General features: G+C 59.5%; 1 long non-coding RNA gene across 1 annotated transcript; it reads left to right on the top strand.

Annotated features, from left to right (window-relative positions):
- Positions 1-9,032: 9,032 nt before the first annotated feature.
- Positions 9,033-10,601, top strand: LOC120852224. Its single transcript, XR_005718512.1, has 2 exons — positions 9,033-9,753; positions 9,861-10,601. It is a non-coding gene; the product is annotated as an uncharacterized LOC120852224 (long non-coding RNA).
- The last annotated feature ends 4,127 nt before the right edge of the window (positions 10,602-14,728 follow it).

Raw genomic sequence — 14,728 nt, 5'->3', positions numbered from 1 at the left:
CTGCAGACGGCACATTGCAGGCAGACACACAACCTATAGGAGCAGCCAGGCCATCTGGGCCAGAGGCTCGGCGGGCGCGGGGCTGACGTGGTCCAGGCAGCCCCGCCCCCAGCCAGGCTGGCGCTTGCTCTCCTTGAGGCACCGTCCAGCCCCCCGTCGTCGGGGAGAGAGCTCTCGCTCCCAGCTCCCGCCCTGAGGCATTCCGGAAAGCTTGGCAGGGATCCGCACGGGCACGGAGCCCAGTGCTGAAGAGGGGGCTGTGGCCTCAGGCGAGCCTGGACTCAACCCTGCTCTCCCCTCACTCGCCGTCCAATCCCGGGCAAAGGCCACTGGCCCTGTGTTTCCACGTGTAAAGCGGGGCGCTCAGCACTGCCCAGCCTGCCGGGAGGATGCAGTGACCCTGCCGCTGGTGATGCCGCCCAGTTCCCTGCCGACGCCCCAGCCCCCGCCCGCGCCCCGGCCCCCGCCCCTGGCACCTGGCGCTGTGATGTCCTCAGGACCCACTCTCAGCAGTTGCCCCCAAAACGCCCCCCAGCCCACACATGCTGCTCACCCAGACGTCGGGTTTTGCCTCGTGATACCCGAAGCTCTCCGAGGAAGGAGCCTCTTCCGGAAACACCCAACAAGACGGCAGCTCGGCTGGAGAGACCTCTGACCCCCTATTTCTCTGCCGTCGGAGCTGCCCCACTGGGAGCAGCTGGGGGTCCCAGGGAAGGCCCCGCCTGCTCTGGGCCTCACTTGGCCACCTGAAAGCCGAGGGGTTGGTTCCATCTGCCTTCCCAGCTGGCCCCAGGGCCTCCCTGCCAGAACGTGGTTAGCAATGTATCAAAGGTTTCAGAATGTCCTCCCACCCTGACCGGCTCTGTAGTCCAGAGAGAAAATTCTGTGACCTTCAGCCGTCCTTTTCAATACATCCCAAGGCGTCGCCGCATTGGGGTCCCACACCCCCCCCACCGTCCCTCCGTCTGTGCAGTCTCAGCAACTGTCCGCCGAGACAGCAGCGCCCGCGACGCAGTGACCAAGGGACATGGCGGATCCAACAGGGAAGCAGTGGCCCAGAGAGGGCACTCCACCTGCCCTAGCCAGCAGGGGGCCGCAGGGGAGGGCTGGGCGCCAGGCCCGAGTCGCCCTCTCCACTCCACATCCCTCAGGCACCCTCCCAAAGACGCAGTTTTCTCCAGCCCAGACCATCTGAAATCCCTATGGCCACTGGACATTCCCCATGATGGGTCATCACCTGGGGACCCCTGAGTCTCCAAGCTTCCCTGGAAAACTAGACCCCACCGTGTCCCCCCAGCCCGGGCCCCCTGGAGCCCTCCGTGTCCCCCCAGCCCAGGCCCCCTGGACCCCGCCATGTCGCCCCAGCCCAGGGCCCCTGGACCCCACTGTGTCCTCCCCAAGCTTGTGCAGCCCCGTGGGAGCCGCTGGCCCAGCACGAGAATGAGCTCAGCCTGCACGTCTGTGCTCCAGATGCTCCATCCCAGGCCGCTCTGATCCCTGCCTGGAGCACACATTCCACGGTGTGTCCTCAGGAGACAAAGGTCACACACCACGTATGGTTGCTCTCTGTCAGCCCCTCCCAGGGACCATGCTGGACCCCCAGCCCGGGCGGCCCACAGACCTCACCTTGTGTGCCGCTGCGGGACCCCACAGGGCCAACAGGACAGCAGGGCGCGGCCCCCTCCCAGGGCACGGGCGAGAGCGGGGACAGATCGGTGATGGCTGTCCTGCCTTGAATGGAGGCGGGCTCACCTGTGCCCCCCAGGTGCCCCCTGAGCTCCTGGAGTTTGCTGCTGCTCCCTGACCCATGGGTGGGGCTCCTCACTCACAGTGAGAAGCCTCTGCCCAGGGCAGACCCCCAGGTCTATGCAGACGGGACACCGAAGTGTTGTCTCCCAGCCCTCCCCAGGCCGTGGACCCAGCTCACCCTACGTGCCCCTCCAGATCCCCCGAGGGGGTGGACGTCCTCTGTGACCACAGCACTCTGTGTATTCAAGGGAAAATGAAACGCCCCCCTGACCTCCGCCCCCCACCCCGTCCCCTCTGCCTGGGGGCTCATCGGGGGTGTCAGAGACAGCAAGACGCCGCCGTCCCCAGGGGCGCTTCCACGCTTTTCTGTGAAGATGGAGGGGCCTCGAGCCTTCCGGCTTGCTGGGAAGCTCCCTGAGGCTCTGGCAGTGAAGCTGGGGAGGCTGGGTTCCAGGGGCTACCGGGAGGAGGAGCCCAGAGCGGGAGCGGAGACGCCCACACGGCCGCGGCCCCTCGGTGAGTCCATCGAGTCCCGGGGGCTGGGAGCACCCCCCTGCATCATCAGCCCAGCGCCCTCTGAGAGCAAGGTTGGGATGGGAGGCCCTGCCTCGGCCTGCCCCCACCCTCTGCTCCAGCCCCCAGGAAGCAGGGAACCCAAGAGAACAGGAAGAAAGTGCAGAGGGAAACCGCAGCCCTTGCCTCCCATCTCCAGACCTGACCCGGAGGGGGCCTGGCCCACGCTTGCTGGTCTGCCGGGCCGGCCTTGTGCCTGGCACGCAGCGGGCCTTCTAGAAGTGTCTGTGTTGCATTCAGAAGGTCTGGGGGTGAAAGCCGTGGCAGGGGAGGCCCCCAGGGGCGTCCTCGGGCAGAGCCCTGCTGTGTCGTCTGCCCGTCGGTGCTTGTGAGCCGAAGCGAAGCCCCAGGAGCCAGAGGAGGCGCCCGGGAACCTGTGTCCTGAACCGCACTGCCGTCCGGCCTCCAGACTCTTCTGGGAAGCCACCGACAGCCGGGCCGCTGAACTCAGCCAGTCTGGCCACTGTCCCCGCTGGCGGAAGCCATCAGGCTTGGTGGTGGCGCTGGGTCCCTCTAGCCCCTGCCCGGTCACTTCCGGTTTCCTGCAAGGAAGCCACACAGGCTGGCCCAGACGAGGGCCCTGTGTTTGCTCTGCAGCCTCGGCAGACCCTGGGCCTGACCCTCGCTGCTGCCTGAGCTCTGAGTTTCTCCTTCAGGGCATTCACCGGGAGCCTGAGGCAAGGCCCCCGAAACACGCGGCCCTGCCTCTCTGGACGGCGCGGTCCGGGAAGCCTGGCTACAGGAACCCGGAGCGGGTGGGTCAAACCTCTGTTTTCTTGCCTGCTTACAGGACAGTAAAGGCAGGGCCCCGCAGACCCCGCGGGGAGCTGTGTGGAAGGCTGGCAGCTGGTGGGCCCCTCGTGGCCACGCGGATGTCTCCCGTCACGGCAAGCAGGTTCCCGGGGAGAACACCCTGGGGGCATTCTCCTTGACCTCCCTCCCCTCAGCTCCTGAAAGACCCTCCGCCTCTCCTGCCCCTGCCTGCCCAGCCCGCTGCCCGAGAGACACCCATCCAGGCCCCGTCACTAGCCCCTCCCCTCGCCTCCTTTCACTCCACTCAGCCGTCCAGGCTTCCCCTCTGTTTGCCATTTCAATCATCTCAGGGCAATTTCCTCTCTCGTCTGAGCACTGATTCCTCCCCAGATGGCTTCCTCCCCGTCTCCCTTCACCAGGGTCTCGGGCCAAACCCCAGGGCTGGGGATGGGGAGGGCCCCGCAGAGAGCGGCGGTGGGCAGGCAGGCAGGCGCTCGCTGGGAAGGGGCCGTTCCCTGCAGAAAGGCCGCAGAGCACAGCTTGGGGCTCATCCCACCAAGCCGTGCGTGGTGGCCGCAGATATGCCATGAAGCACATTTTTAGACTGTGAGTCAACTGCTAATAGAGTGATTTTTTTAATCATCCCAGAAGGAAGGCTGATTTACAGTTCTGTGCTAGGGCTGAGTCGTCAGGGAGGGGCTTTCAAAGTGGCTCGAGTGGAGGCAGGGGCCCAGGGGCCCCCAGACCAGCCACCAGCAGTGCAGTGGTGGGGGGGGGTGGGCAGGGACTGGTCAGAGAAGGTTGCACAGACCTCCTGGCCCATCCCCACGAGGAGGCGCGCTCCCCTGGGAAGGCTCAGGCAGGGCCTCCGTCGGCTCTGACACCAGCTTGTTATCACAGTGACCCCAGTTTCTCATGAGAGGGGACATAAATCAGTCGCGCGGATGCTTTTCTGCGTCTCCAGCCTGTGCCAAATCCTTGGGTATGACGAGACGAACAAGACAAACCTCCGATGCACGGCAGACAGCTTGTGGGAAGGAGAACGTTCCAGATCTAAACAGCTAAACCGTGCTGGCCGTGTCCCCTCCGAGCCTAGAGCGCAGGGGCTGCAGGGGAGCAGGCCCGTCAGGCCAGGCTGTTCCGGGTCTCAGGACCTCGGGGCCGCCCAGCATCACTCCCTACATGGTGACCACCACTTGGCAGCCTCGGGCGGGGCCAGGGAGGCTGATGCAACCGAGCCGGGCAGGAGCCTGGCTGTCCCCCTCCCTCCCTGCCGAGTCTCCCTCCCTCACCGGGCCAGGGCGCCCTCTGGCCGTGCGGGCTCATACAGGGCAGCTCCCGGGACCTCCACGGTCTCCACTTGGTAGGGAGCCAAGACCAGAGAGCTCGGTGACCCTGCTTTTTCATCTTCCAGGGCGACAGAGCCTCAAGTCCACCTTGGCACCAAAGCTGACAGCGGGTGGGGCCCCTGGCTGTGTGCCTGGGGACGCAGCGTCTGCAGCCTCGGATCCACCAGCTCCAGAAGCAGAGTCACCGTGCGTCCCCCTCACAGAGGCAGCAGGAGGGTGGAGCTGTCTGCCCCAGGACAGCGAATGACAGGCCCCCGTCTGTCCCGCGTGCCCAGCAATCTGGGCCCCCTTGTTTCTCAGTCCCACAACAGACGCGGCTTGTCCCCCACGGCTCTCCCAGGGCGCCTCTGAGTCCTCCGCACGGCCCGAGGCTGATCGGGGTGCTCAGTGGAAAAAGCTGCCCTACATGGAGACGGAAGGCAGCAAAAGGCAGAGGAGCGAGGCCCTGCCTGGGCCCTCAGAGTCGGTGCTGGAGGGGACCCCAAGCCACGGCCGGGAGGAGAGGAGGCGGAGGGCACGTTCTGGCGGGGGGCAGGAGCCGGAAGGTGGGGGGCCCCCGAGCAGAGCAGAACCTGATGGGCAGCGGCGGCCACCACGGAGGTCGAGGATGCTCCCGAGTGCGGCACCCGGCCGGTCACCAGGGGGTTGTCCTCACCAGTGCACTTTCCCCCTCACCAGTCAAGCTGCTCTGGACACAGAGATGCCCCTGGTCCTGGGAGGAGGGATGGATGAGCACAGAGAAGCCTGGGCCTCGGGGTCCCAGGGCCGGAGTGATCAGGCCAGCGGCCCGCACCGACGCAGAGGAGGTGGCCGGCTTGGGTGGGGATACGTGAGCGCAGGTCCTGGGGCGTTCCCCCACGTCTCCTGTCTCAGCGGAACCCCAGCTGGCGGGGGAAGGGCACAGAAGGCTCCCCAGGGCCTGGGAGTGAGGGTCTCCCACAGGCAACAGCTGCGGCCTGCGTCTCCCTCGGGTCTGCTCACGGGTCCGCCCGGCTCCCAGGGCTGAGCCCCACCCCAGTGGGCCATGCTTGAACCGGGCTGACCTGGAGCCGCCGGCTGACACTTGGTGAACACACGATGCCGACAGTGGGCTCCTGAGCCGGGCTGACCCAGAGCCGCCAGCTGACGCTTGCTGAACGCACGATGCTGACGGTGGGCCACGCCGGAGCTGGGAGGACCCAGAGCCGCTGGGTGATGCTTGCTGAACGCCTGATGCCGACAGTGGGCTCCTGAGCCGGGCTGACCCAGAGCTACCCGCTGACGCTTGCTGAATTCATGATGCCGACGGTGGGCTCCTGAGCGGGGCTGACCAGGGAGGCCGTCAGGGATCAGAAACCGGGAAGCAGTGAGGTGGCCGTCTCAGGCCGCTGGGACCCGCCCTGGAGCAGGGTCCCGAACCAACCAGAAACGAGGGTCAGAGGAAGTTAGCATGGCCATTAGACAGAAATTCTTTTTCTAATGGTGGGGAAAGAGTATGAATTCGACTCAGACACTTTAAATGAATACCCTACTCATGCTGAAGCTGAAACTCCAATCCTTTGGGCACCTGATGCGAAGACCTGACTCATTTGAAAAGACCCTGAAGCTGGGAGGGATTGGGGGCAGGAGGAGAAGGGGACGACCGAGGATGAGATGGTTGGATGGCATCACCGACTCAATGGACATGGGTTAGAGTAAACTGAGGGAGCTGGTGATGGACAGAGAGGCCTAGAGCGCTGCGGTCCACGGGGTCGCAGAGAGTCAGACACGACTGAGGACTGAAGTGACTGAAAGGTCCCAGAGTCGGAGTGCCAAGAACCTCTCGGTCAGCTCAGGGAGGCCCCAGGGCTCCCCCAGGGAGAGCTGGAGCAGGCCCCCCAGCTCCAGTGGCTCAGGGAGGCCCCCACGGCCAGGGACAGCCTTCAGAGGCCCCCAGGTGGCCAAGGCCGGTGCCTACCCACCTCCACCCCTCGGGACACAGTTCCAAACCAAAAATAATCGTGTAAAGCAACCCTGAAATAAGGGGAAAGAAGCCTCATGAAGCCTTTACTTTCGTACCACAAATTTCATTTGCTTTCAGCCCCATGCGGGGCTGGGAATCCGGCTTTCTTTTTCTGGTTTTTCCATAAACCACACCCAATGCTCTGGGGGCAAAAGGTAGGCCAGGCGCTCAACTCCCCCAGGGGACCAGCGTCCTGTGCCCTGTATGGCATCCCTACCCCAACCCCCGGCTACGGAGCCCCCCCACCCCGCCCCGCCCCAGGCTGGCACACGGCCCCCGCTGGGCCAGCGGAACCACCAGAACTAACGCCCGGTCAGCTCCAGGGCTCCCTCCTAATGAGGCTGGCCTGGGACACACGGGGATTCCACAGATTCAGGGCATGCCAGCAAGAACCTGAGAAGAGCTGATGCTCCGCTTTGCCCCACCACTCACCCTCTGAGCGGCCAAAGTCATTGTTCAGACCAGGAGGACCTTAGGGAAGAAGCGCGCTGCTGAGCTCTGTGGGCAGAAGTGGTCCACGCGCCAGCAACAGACCGAGTCTCAGCCAGAAGGGAAACACAGCCAACGCTTTCAGGGGGCTCACGCTCACACTCGTGTGTCCAACTCTCCTGCGACCCCCTGGACTGCAGCCCGCCAGGCTCCTCTGTCCACAGGGTTTCCCAGGCTTGAATGCCGGAGTGGGGTGCCATTTCCTCCTCCGGGGATCTTCTCGACCCAGGACCGAACCTACGTCTCTTGTGTCTGCCTCGTTGGCAGGTGGATTCTGTACCACCACTGCCACCCAGGGCGCCCCACGCAGGAGACACTGGGGTCTGGAGTCAGGCACGCCTGGGCTCAGTGTGTGAATCTGGGAAGTTGTCTGACGTCTCTGCACCGACTTGCCCATCAGGGAAGTGGAGACGATGCCTGTGCCTTCGGGTTGGCAGTGAGGGTGAGGGAAGTGCCATCTGGCCTGTGATACACAGAGGCAGGCACGCAAGCACACTCTGCCTCTGGGGAAGCGTGGCCGCGGGCACTCCAGCTGCATGCCAGGAAGTGTTTAACAGCAGCTCCAGGGCTGGAGCAGGGCAGCCCCTCTGACCTGTCGGGGGCAGGCGGGCAGGGGAGCCAGTATGGGTCTCGCTCCCCCCTGTGCAGTAGGCGCCCCGATAAAGCCTCACCTCAGTTTCTCATCTGGCCTCGGTAACTGTGGCCTACTCTTTGCGATCCCAGGGACTGGAGCCCGTCAGGCCCCTCTGCCTACAGGATTCTCCAGGCAAGAATACTGGAGTGGCTTGCCGTTGCCTCCTCTGGGGGATCAACCAGCCCGGGATCGAACCCGCGCCCCTTACACCTCTGGCACCCGCAGGCCTGCAGTCAGCTTCTAGTGACTAAGGAGGCCAAGCGCCCTGGTGGGCATCAGAACCACTAGCCGGTCTCCGTGGCATCAATATTCCCACCTGGCCAGACTCCACGCTCCCATCGTGATGTCTCTGACCCAGAGCTGAGGAGAGGCACAGCCAGTCGGCTCCGGCCGCCCCAGCTAGAACACTGCACCCCAGGAGTGAGGCCTGACGGGGCCGAGGACGGGCCTCTGAAGAGGCAGCTGAGAGCAGCCTGGAGACGACACCCTGTGAGCGTGAGGCTGAGGCCTCTCCAGGACACGGCGCCCACCCTAAATCCACGGCCCGCCCCCAAGAGGGCCAAAGCAGGGAGGGGTCTAGGAGCCCGGAGAAGGGAGCGGGGCTGGGCCTGCTCGCCAGCGCGGCTGGCAATTAAGTGAGAGCCGGTCTGTCCTGCCCGTCTGTCCACATAACTCCAGGCTCCTGGAGAGAAGTGCTTCTACCAGAGGCTGTCAGGGCCCCCCGCCAGCCACCCTCGCCACGGCCTCCTGGTGACACGGCCTTGCTGGGTGCAGGTGTGCACGGCCACGTGGCGGGGGCGGGGAGGGAGCGGGGGCCGGCTCCATGCACACCCCTAGCACATGAACCCTTGGGGCCAGGGCCCCAGCTCCCTGCAGACCCCACCCTGGCTTCCCCTTGGGACAGCGGGGAGGCAAGCTATGCTCGCCCCCTGCCTGTTCTGTGAAGGGTCCCCCAGAAAGGGCTCGACCGCAGCCCCGGGAGGAGCTGTTTCCCCAGGCCGGGGGTGCCGGGAGGTACCTGGTGACTGGACCAGGACATCACAGCAGGAGGGACGCCGGGGCACTCGGCCCACTGGAGGCTCTGTCTCACGGGCGCCTGCTTTGGACCAGAGGAGCCCGCTGTGCAAGCTCTCCCCTCCACGGGCCAGCGCCTCCAGCGACTCATCGGGCCGGGCACAGAGTCCCGGCCCCTTTCCCCAACTGCCATCCGCTCCAGCCTCCCCATGAGGTGTGCTGCGGCCCTGGCCTCATGGCTGGTCAGCTTGGCTCTCCCTCCACCTAGGCCGGGGGCCCTCACTCTCTCAGGCCTTGGTGCCCGGAGGACTGCCCCCTCAGACCACTTTGCATTTTCAAGGCCTCCAGAGAATCCATCTCCCCAGCCCTGCGATGCCAGACCAGGTGTAGAGGGAGGGGCCGGGGCGGCACCCTGCATGGGGTGGGGGAGGGCGGGGGAGGAGGGGAAGGGGGCTGGGGCTTGAGAGGCAGCGTCCCTGACAGTCCCCAGGGGCTCCCTGCAGCGGGCAGGGGGCAGGACAGTACCAGGAGCCTCGTCCCGGGGCAAGTGTGCTTTTGGTTAGCTGTACGAGAAAGCCGTGGGGACTGAGTGTCCATTGGCTGCGCTTCTAGGGGCTGCTGGAAGAAGTGCTGCACGTAGGCGTGGAAGAGAGCCCTGCTTCTGTTGTGAGTGCACGTGCGTGCGATTTTTGACCGGGATTTGCAGCACACGGGCGGGAGCCAGGCTTAGATTCCTCTAGGAAAACATCTGAGATTCTACTGAAAAACAGCGAAGAAAGCATTCTATGTCCACACCAGGCAGCCTCAAGCTGGAAAGATCTCAGGCCCATCTGCGTCTATACAGACGGACCACAGACTTTCTCAAGGGCAGTGTAGACGGGGCTGAGAAGTAGGGCCTCTGGGCAGACACTGGAGAAACCAGTAGTTTTCAAATGGTGTGTTCAGGAGCCCCAGGGGGTCCACTGGGGTGGAAGAGGCTGCCCCGGGGGGGGGAGGGGGGCTGCTCCCCCTGGGCATCGACGAGGGCATCCCACTTTAGTCCGTTTCACCTTCTGGGCTTCCTCGGGACTTCCTGTGACAGACGCCAAGGAAACTCAGAAACGTGCTGGCCCAGAACGACTGCCCGCTCTCGCGAGGTCCTGGCAGAAACGGAGAAGCAAGACAGCCTCGGTGGCCAAGTGCCCGCTGGGTACCGCAGTGCCGGCTTCCACGTAGACAGCCGCCAGGACCCCGTGGGTGGGGGAAGGGTAACCATGGCAACCTCCCCCCAGTCATCGCTAAGTAATTCCTCCACAATGTACAATCGCTCTGTTTATAGGAAGAATGCTGACAGTATATTCTGGTTTTCCATGCACAATACTTCACTAGGAAAGAATGCAGAACCCACCAGAAGGAGCTCACGTTGCACTTTTCCCAGTCAACCAAACCTCTTCCCGGGCCTTGGGGAATATGACGGATGGGGTTCCACCATTCGGCCTGCAACCTGAGAAGGTGCAGACTCCCCGGCTTCAGATCCACCACCTGGAGGAGGGTCCCCACAGGTCAAAGCACGGGGGCTCCCCACCTGAAAAGCTCCCGGGGCCACAAGGGGCTGTGGACTGTGCCAGCCGAGGGTCTGGAGCCTGTAATTGGGCCAAACCACCAAGGCACTGGTTCGTCAGAATGAAATTTCAACCCGCTGAAGCACGAGGGTCTGGCTTCCCGCTGGCTGAGGCCACAGACGCAGCTCCGTTTCTTCAGCAAGCCCTCACGCGCTGGGAGGCACACACGCTCGCTTCCTCGCCACACGAAGTTCACATTGAGGAGGGAAAGATGAGTTTCAGATGCTAAGAAAAAAAATCCTTAGGGACTTTTCGAGGAAACGAATCAGCCCGCTCTCGGGCCTCCGTGGGAGAGAAGCCTCCGCTCTCCCGCCCTGTCTCTGCTGGACGTGGCTGCCGTGTCGTTGGTATTCCAAACGTGGCCTGTAATTTCCTGCGACCTGGAAACCCAGATGTTCCCCGGTTTAGACTTCACTGCTCAGAACAACGGATTTTAGTAAAATGCCCCCTGGAACTTCTCTGGAACTTTCTTTTTAATGGGATGAGCGTGACGGAAAAATGCAGAAATTGCCAAAGTGTGGCTTAATGACTGATCACGGGTGGTGCCAGGTGTGAGACCCAGGTGGTGGCCGCTATGGAGCCAACCTTCTCACTAGAAGCTCAGAGCCCCTCCTACCTATGTCCCCTCACCCGACCCCAGAGCCTCTAATGCCTCCTTAAGTAAGATCCATCTGTGTGGCTGGGGACACTCCAGTTTCCTTTGCTGTGTAACCCCATTGAGGCCTTTCTTTAGAAGAAAAGAAAGTTAGCTTGCTGCTTGAAGGGGAAGCCTGCCCGGGGTGGTTGGGAGGATCTCTGGGAGGGAGGACCAGCCCAGGGCGGCCCCCTGAGGGGACAGTGACCGCTCTGGCTTTCCCGCCCATCCTCCACCGATGGCACCCGAGTGTGACTCAGGCCACTGGTATTTGCAGGCTGCCTCCAGCGAGCTGGAGAAGGAATCCCAGCTATTAAAGGCTGTGCTAATTACAAGCGCCTCCCAGCAGATGGTGCAGCGTGGGTAATCCTCTCCTTTCCCTGCCCCTACATCCTACATTTTTTGGTGATAGGAGGCAGAGAGCTGGTCTAGGATCCAAGAGATGAGCTGTCCTCCAGTTTCAAATACCCTCCCTTCCTCTGGAGCGTGGACGCCCCACCTGAGCCCCGTCCTCTGCAGAGACAGTGCCCAAGAGCTGCTCGGCCTTGGCGTCCCCCCTGCCCAGGGACAGTGAAATGTGACGGTGTTACTCGCTCGTCGTGTCTGACTCTTGTGACCCCATGGACTGCAGCCCGACAGGCTCCTCTGTCCATAGACTGGGTTGCCATGCCCTCCTCCAGGGGATCTTCCTGACTCAGGGACTGAACCCCGGTCTCCCGAATTGCAGGCGGATTCATCACCGTCTGAGCCACCAGGGCCTGGTCACTAAGTCAGTGGACAGCATCAGCCGCGTTCCTATGAAGAGACAAAGCCCTTGGAGCGAGTAAAGCAGGGGACGCCCTGGGGTCCAGTGGGCAGGATCCCACCTCTCGTTGCAGGGGACCCACATTCACCCTCTGCTCAGGGAGCTAAGATTACACGCGCCTCGCAGCCAAAAAGGCAAAAGAAGCATAAAACAGAAGCAATATTGTAACAAGTTCAATAAAGGCTTTAAACGTGCTCCAAATCGAGAAATCTTTTAAAAAATTAACAAATTAAAAAAACAATGTCAGCTTACCTAAAACTAAAACTTTCCAAAATAACTAAGCCTATGAAACCAAAAATGTATGGGGTCCATAGGAAGAAAGCATTAAACCTAAGTTCTATAAAATCAGAGGAAAAAGGAGAGAGACCTTTTCGTGCATGGGAGGCATATTGAATATATGGGAACCTAATCCCCATTACAATACCATGGTGGTACTGCAAGGAATTTAAGAAATTTTTTTGTTAGTTTAAATAAGACAATGACTCCATGAGGACAGACCAGAACTTTCTGCTTTGACACTTAAGTCGCCAAAGCAGCCCTCCCCAACTTTAAAGCCTGCACGTTTGAAACAGCTGGGAGCTGGAGGCCTCAGGCCACCAGAGGAAGTGAGCAAATCCAGAAATAGCCCAGGAAGACACGTGGGATAGCAGAAGACGATAAATTGGAGGGAGGAGATGGGATGCCCTGTAAATTATGGTCGAGCAAATGACTAGTCATTTGGAGGAAAAAAGCTTAAGGAAGACCTGAATTCCTACTCTCTCCTTCCACCAAAACAAATTCCACAAGGACAGAGTTTTAAACATGAAAAATAAAATGGTAAAAAGTCAGGAAACAAGCCACATATGGATTTGTAGTACAGTCCTGGCGTGGAAAAGACCATTCTGGACCATACCACCCAAAAAATGTTGATTGATCTGCATACATAAAATGTGAAGCTTCTGCAAAGCATACGCATGTACACCCATGCATATATATACCTGTATATTGTACAGACACTATCAGGTACAGATGAAGGTGTGTGTACCCGTGTGTACGCAGACGTACACACATAGGGATGTAACTGTCTCACGTACATATCCAAATTCCAAGATAACCCAGCAAAGAAACAAAAACTGGCTACAGGATAGACCAAGGTTCAATTCCTTCACAAACCAAGAGCTTACACAAGTCAGTTCAGTTCAGTCCATTCTCTCAGTCGCATCCAACTCTGTGACCCCATGGACTGCAGCACGCCAGGCCTTCCTGTCCATCACCAACTCCTGGAGCTTACTCAAACTCATGTCCATTGAGTCGATGATGCCATCCCACCATCTCATCCTCTGTCGTCCCCTTCTCCTCCCGCCTTCAATCTTTCCCAGCATCAGGGTCTTTTCTAGTGAGTCAGTTCTTCCCATCAGGTGGCAAATGTGTTAGAGTTTCATCTTCAGCATCAGTCCTTCCAATGAATATTCTGGACTGATTTCCTTTAGGATGGACTGGATTGATCTCATTGCAGTCCAAGGGACTCTTAAGAGTCTTCTCCAACACCACAGTTCAAAAGCATCAATTCTTCAGCATTCAGCTTTCTTTATAGTCCGACTCTGACATCCATACATGACTCCTGGAAAAACCATAGCTTTGACTAGACGGACCTGTGTCCACAAAGTAATTTCTCTGCTTTTTAATATGTTGTCTAAGTTTGTTATAGCTTTTTTTCCAAGGAGCAAGCATCTTTTAATTTCATGGCTGCAGTCACCATCTGCAGTGGTTTTGGAGCCCAAGAAAATAAAGTCTGTCACTGTTTCCACTGTTTCCCCATCTATTTGCCATGAAGTGATGGGACTGGATGCCATGATCTTCGTTTTCTGAATGTTGAGCTTTAAGCCAACTTTTTCACTCTCCTCTTTCACTTTCATCAAGAGGCTCCTCAGTTCCTCTTCACTTTCAGCCATAAGAGTGGTGTCATCTGCATATCTGAGGTTACTGATGCTTCTCCCGGCAATCTTGGTTCCAGCTTGTGCTTCTTCCAGCCCAGCATTTCTCATGATGTACTCTGCATAGAAGTTAAATAAGCAGGGTGACAATATGTAGCCTTGACGTCCTCCTGTTCCTATTTGGAACCAGTCTGTTGTTCCATGTCCAGTTCTAATTGTTGCTTCCTGACCTGTATACAGATTTCTCAGGAGGCAGGTCAGGTGGTCTGTTATTCCCGTCTTTTTAAGAATTTTCCACAGTTTGTTGTGATCCACACAATCAAAGGCTTTGGCATAGTCAATAAAGCAGAAGTAGATGTTTTTCTGGAACTATCTTGCTTTTTCTATGATCCAACTGAGGTTGGCAATTTGAATTCTGGTTCCTCTGCCTTTTCTAAATCCAGCTTGAACATGAGGAAGCTCTGTTGAAGCTTCCAGTACATCTGGTTCATGTACTGCTGAAGCCTGGCTTGGAGAATTTTGAGCATGACTTTACTTGCGTGTGAGATGAGTGCAATTGTGCGGTAGTTTGAGCATTCTTTGGCATTGCCTTTCTTTGGGGTTGGAATGAAAACTGACCTTTTCCAGTCCTCTGGCCTCTGCTGAGTTTTCCAAATTTGCTGACATATTGAGTGCAGCACTTTCACAGCATCATCTTTCAGGATTTGAAATAGCTCATAAACCAAGAGCTTACACAAATCAAGAAGTCTGCAATTATATGAAAAGATGTGAAACCCGACTCAAATTTTTTTGAGCTGTTACACTGGCAGAATGTGAAGGTTTTCAATACCTGGTATTGGTGAGGGTTTGGAAAAGAAGCAGACCTGAGGCCACGGGGAGATGCTGAGTCGTGTTCTTGTTGGCAGGACACTCTGCTCCTCCTGATCCACACTTAAAATGCACCTTCGGCCTCTCTGTTGGCAACTCCGCAGCACAAATTCACTTACTTTTAAGGAAGGAGGCCAAGATACATACAGGAGAGTGTTCACGGCCCCACTGCTTATAAAGGCGAGAACACCGCAGGCTATGGAGCTGTCGCCCCAGCGCTGAGAGGCTAGCTGTGGGTGCTGCTCTAGGCGCTTCCCTGAGACACGGGCACCCTCACCATCCCCGCAACGCGGACGAGAAGCAGATGCAGAGAGGCCGGGGCGCTGCCCTGGGACACGGGCACCCTCACCATCCCCGCAACGTGGA

Source organism: Oryx dammah, unplaced genomic scaffold (assembly GCF_014754425.2).
Source record: "Oryx dammah isolate SB20612 unplaced genomic scaffold, SCBI_Odam_1.1 HiC_scaffold_25, whole genome shotgun sequence".
Lineage (NCBI taxonomy): Eukaryota > Metazoa > Chordata > Mammalia > Artiodactyla > Bovidae > Oryx > Oryx dammah.
This window is presented reverse-complemented; position numbering and strand designations above follow the sequence as displayed.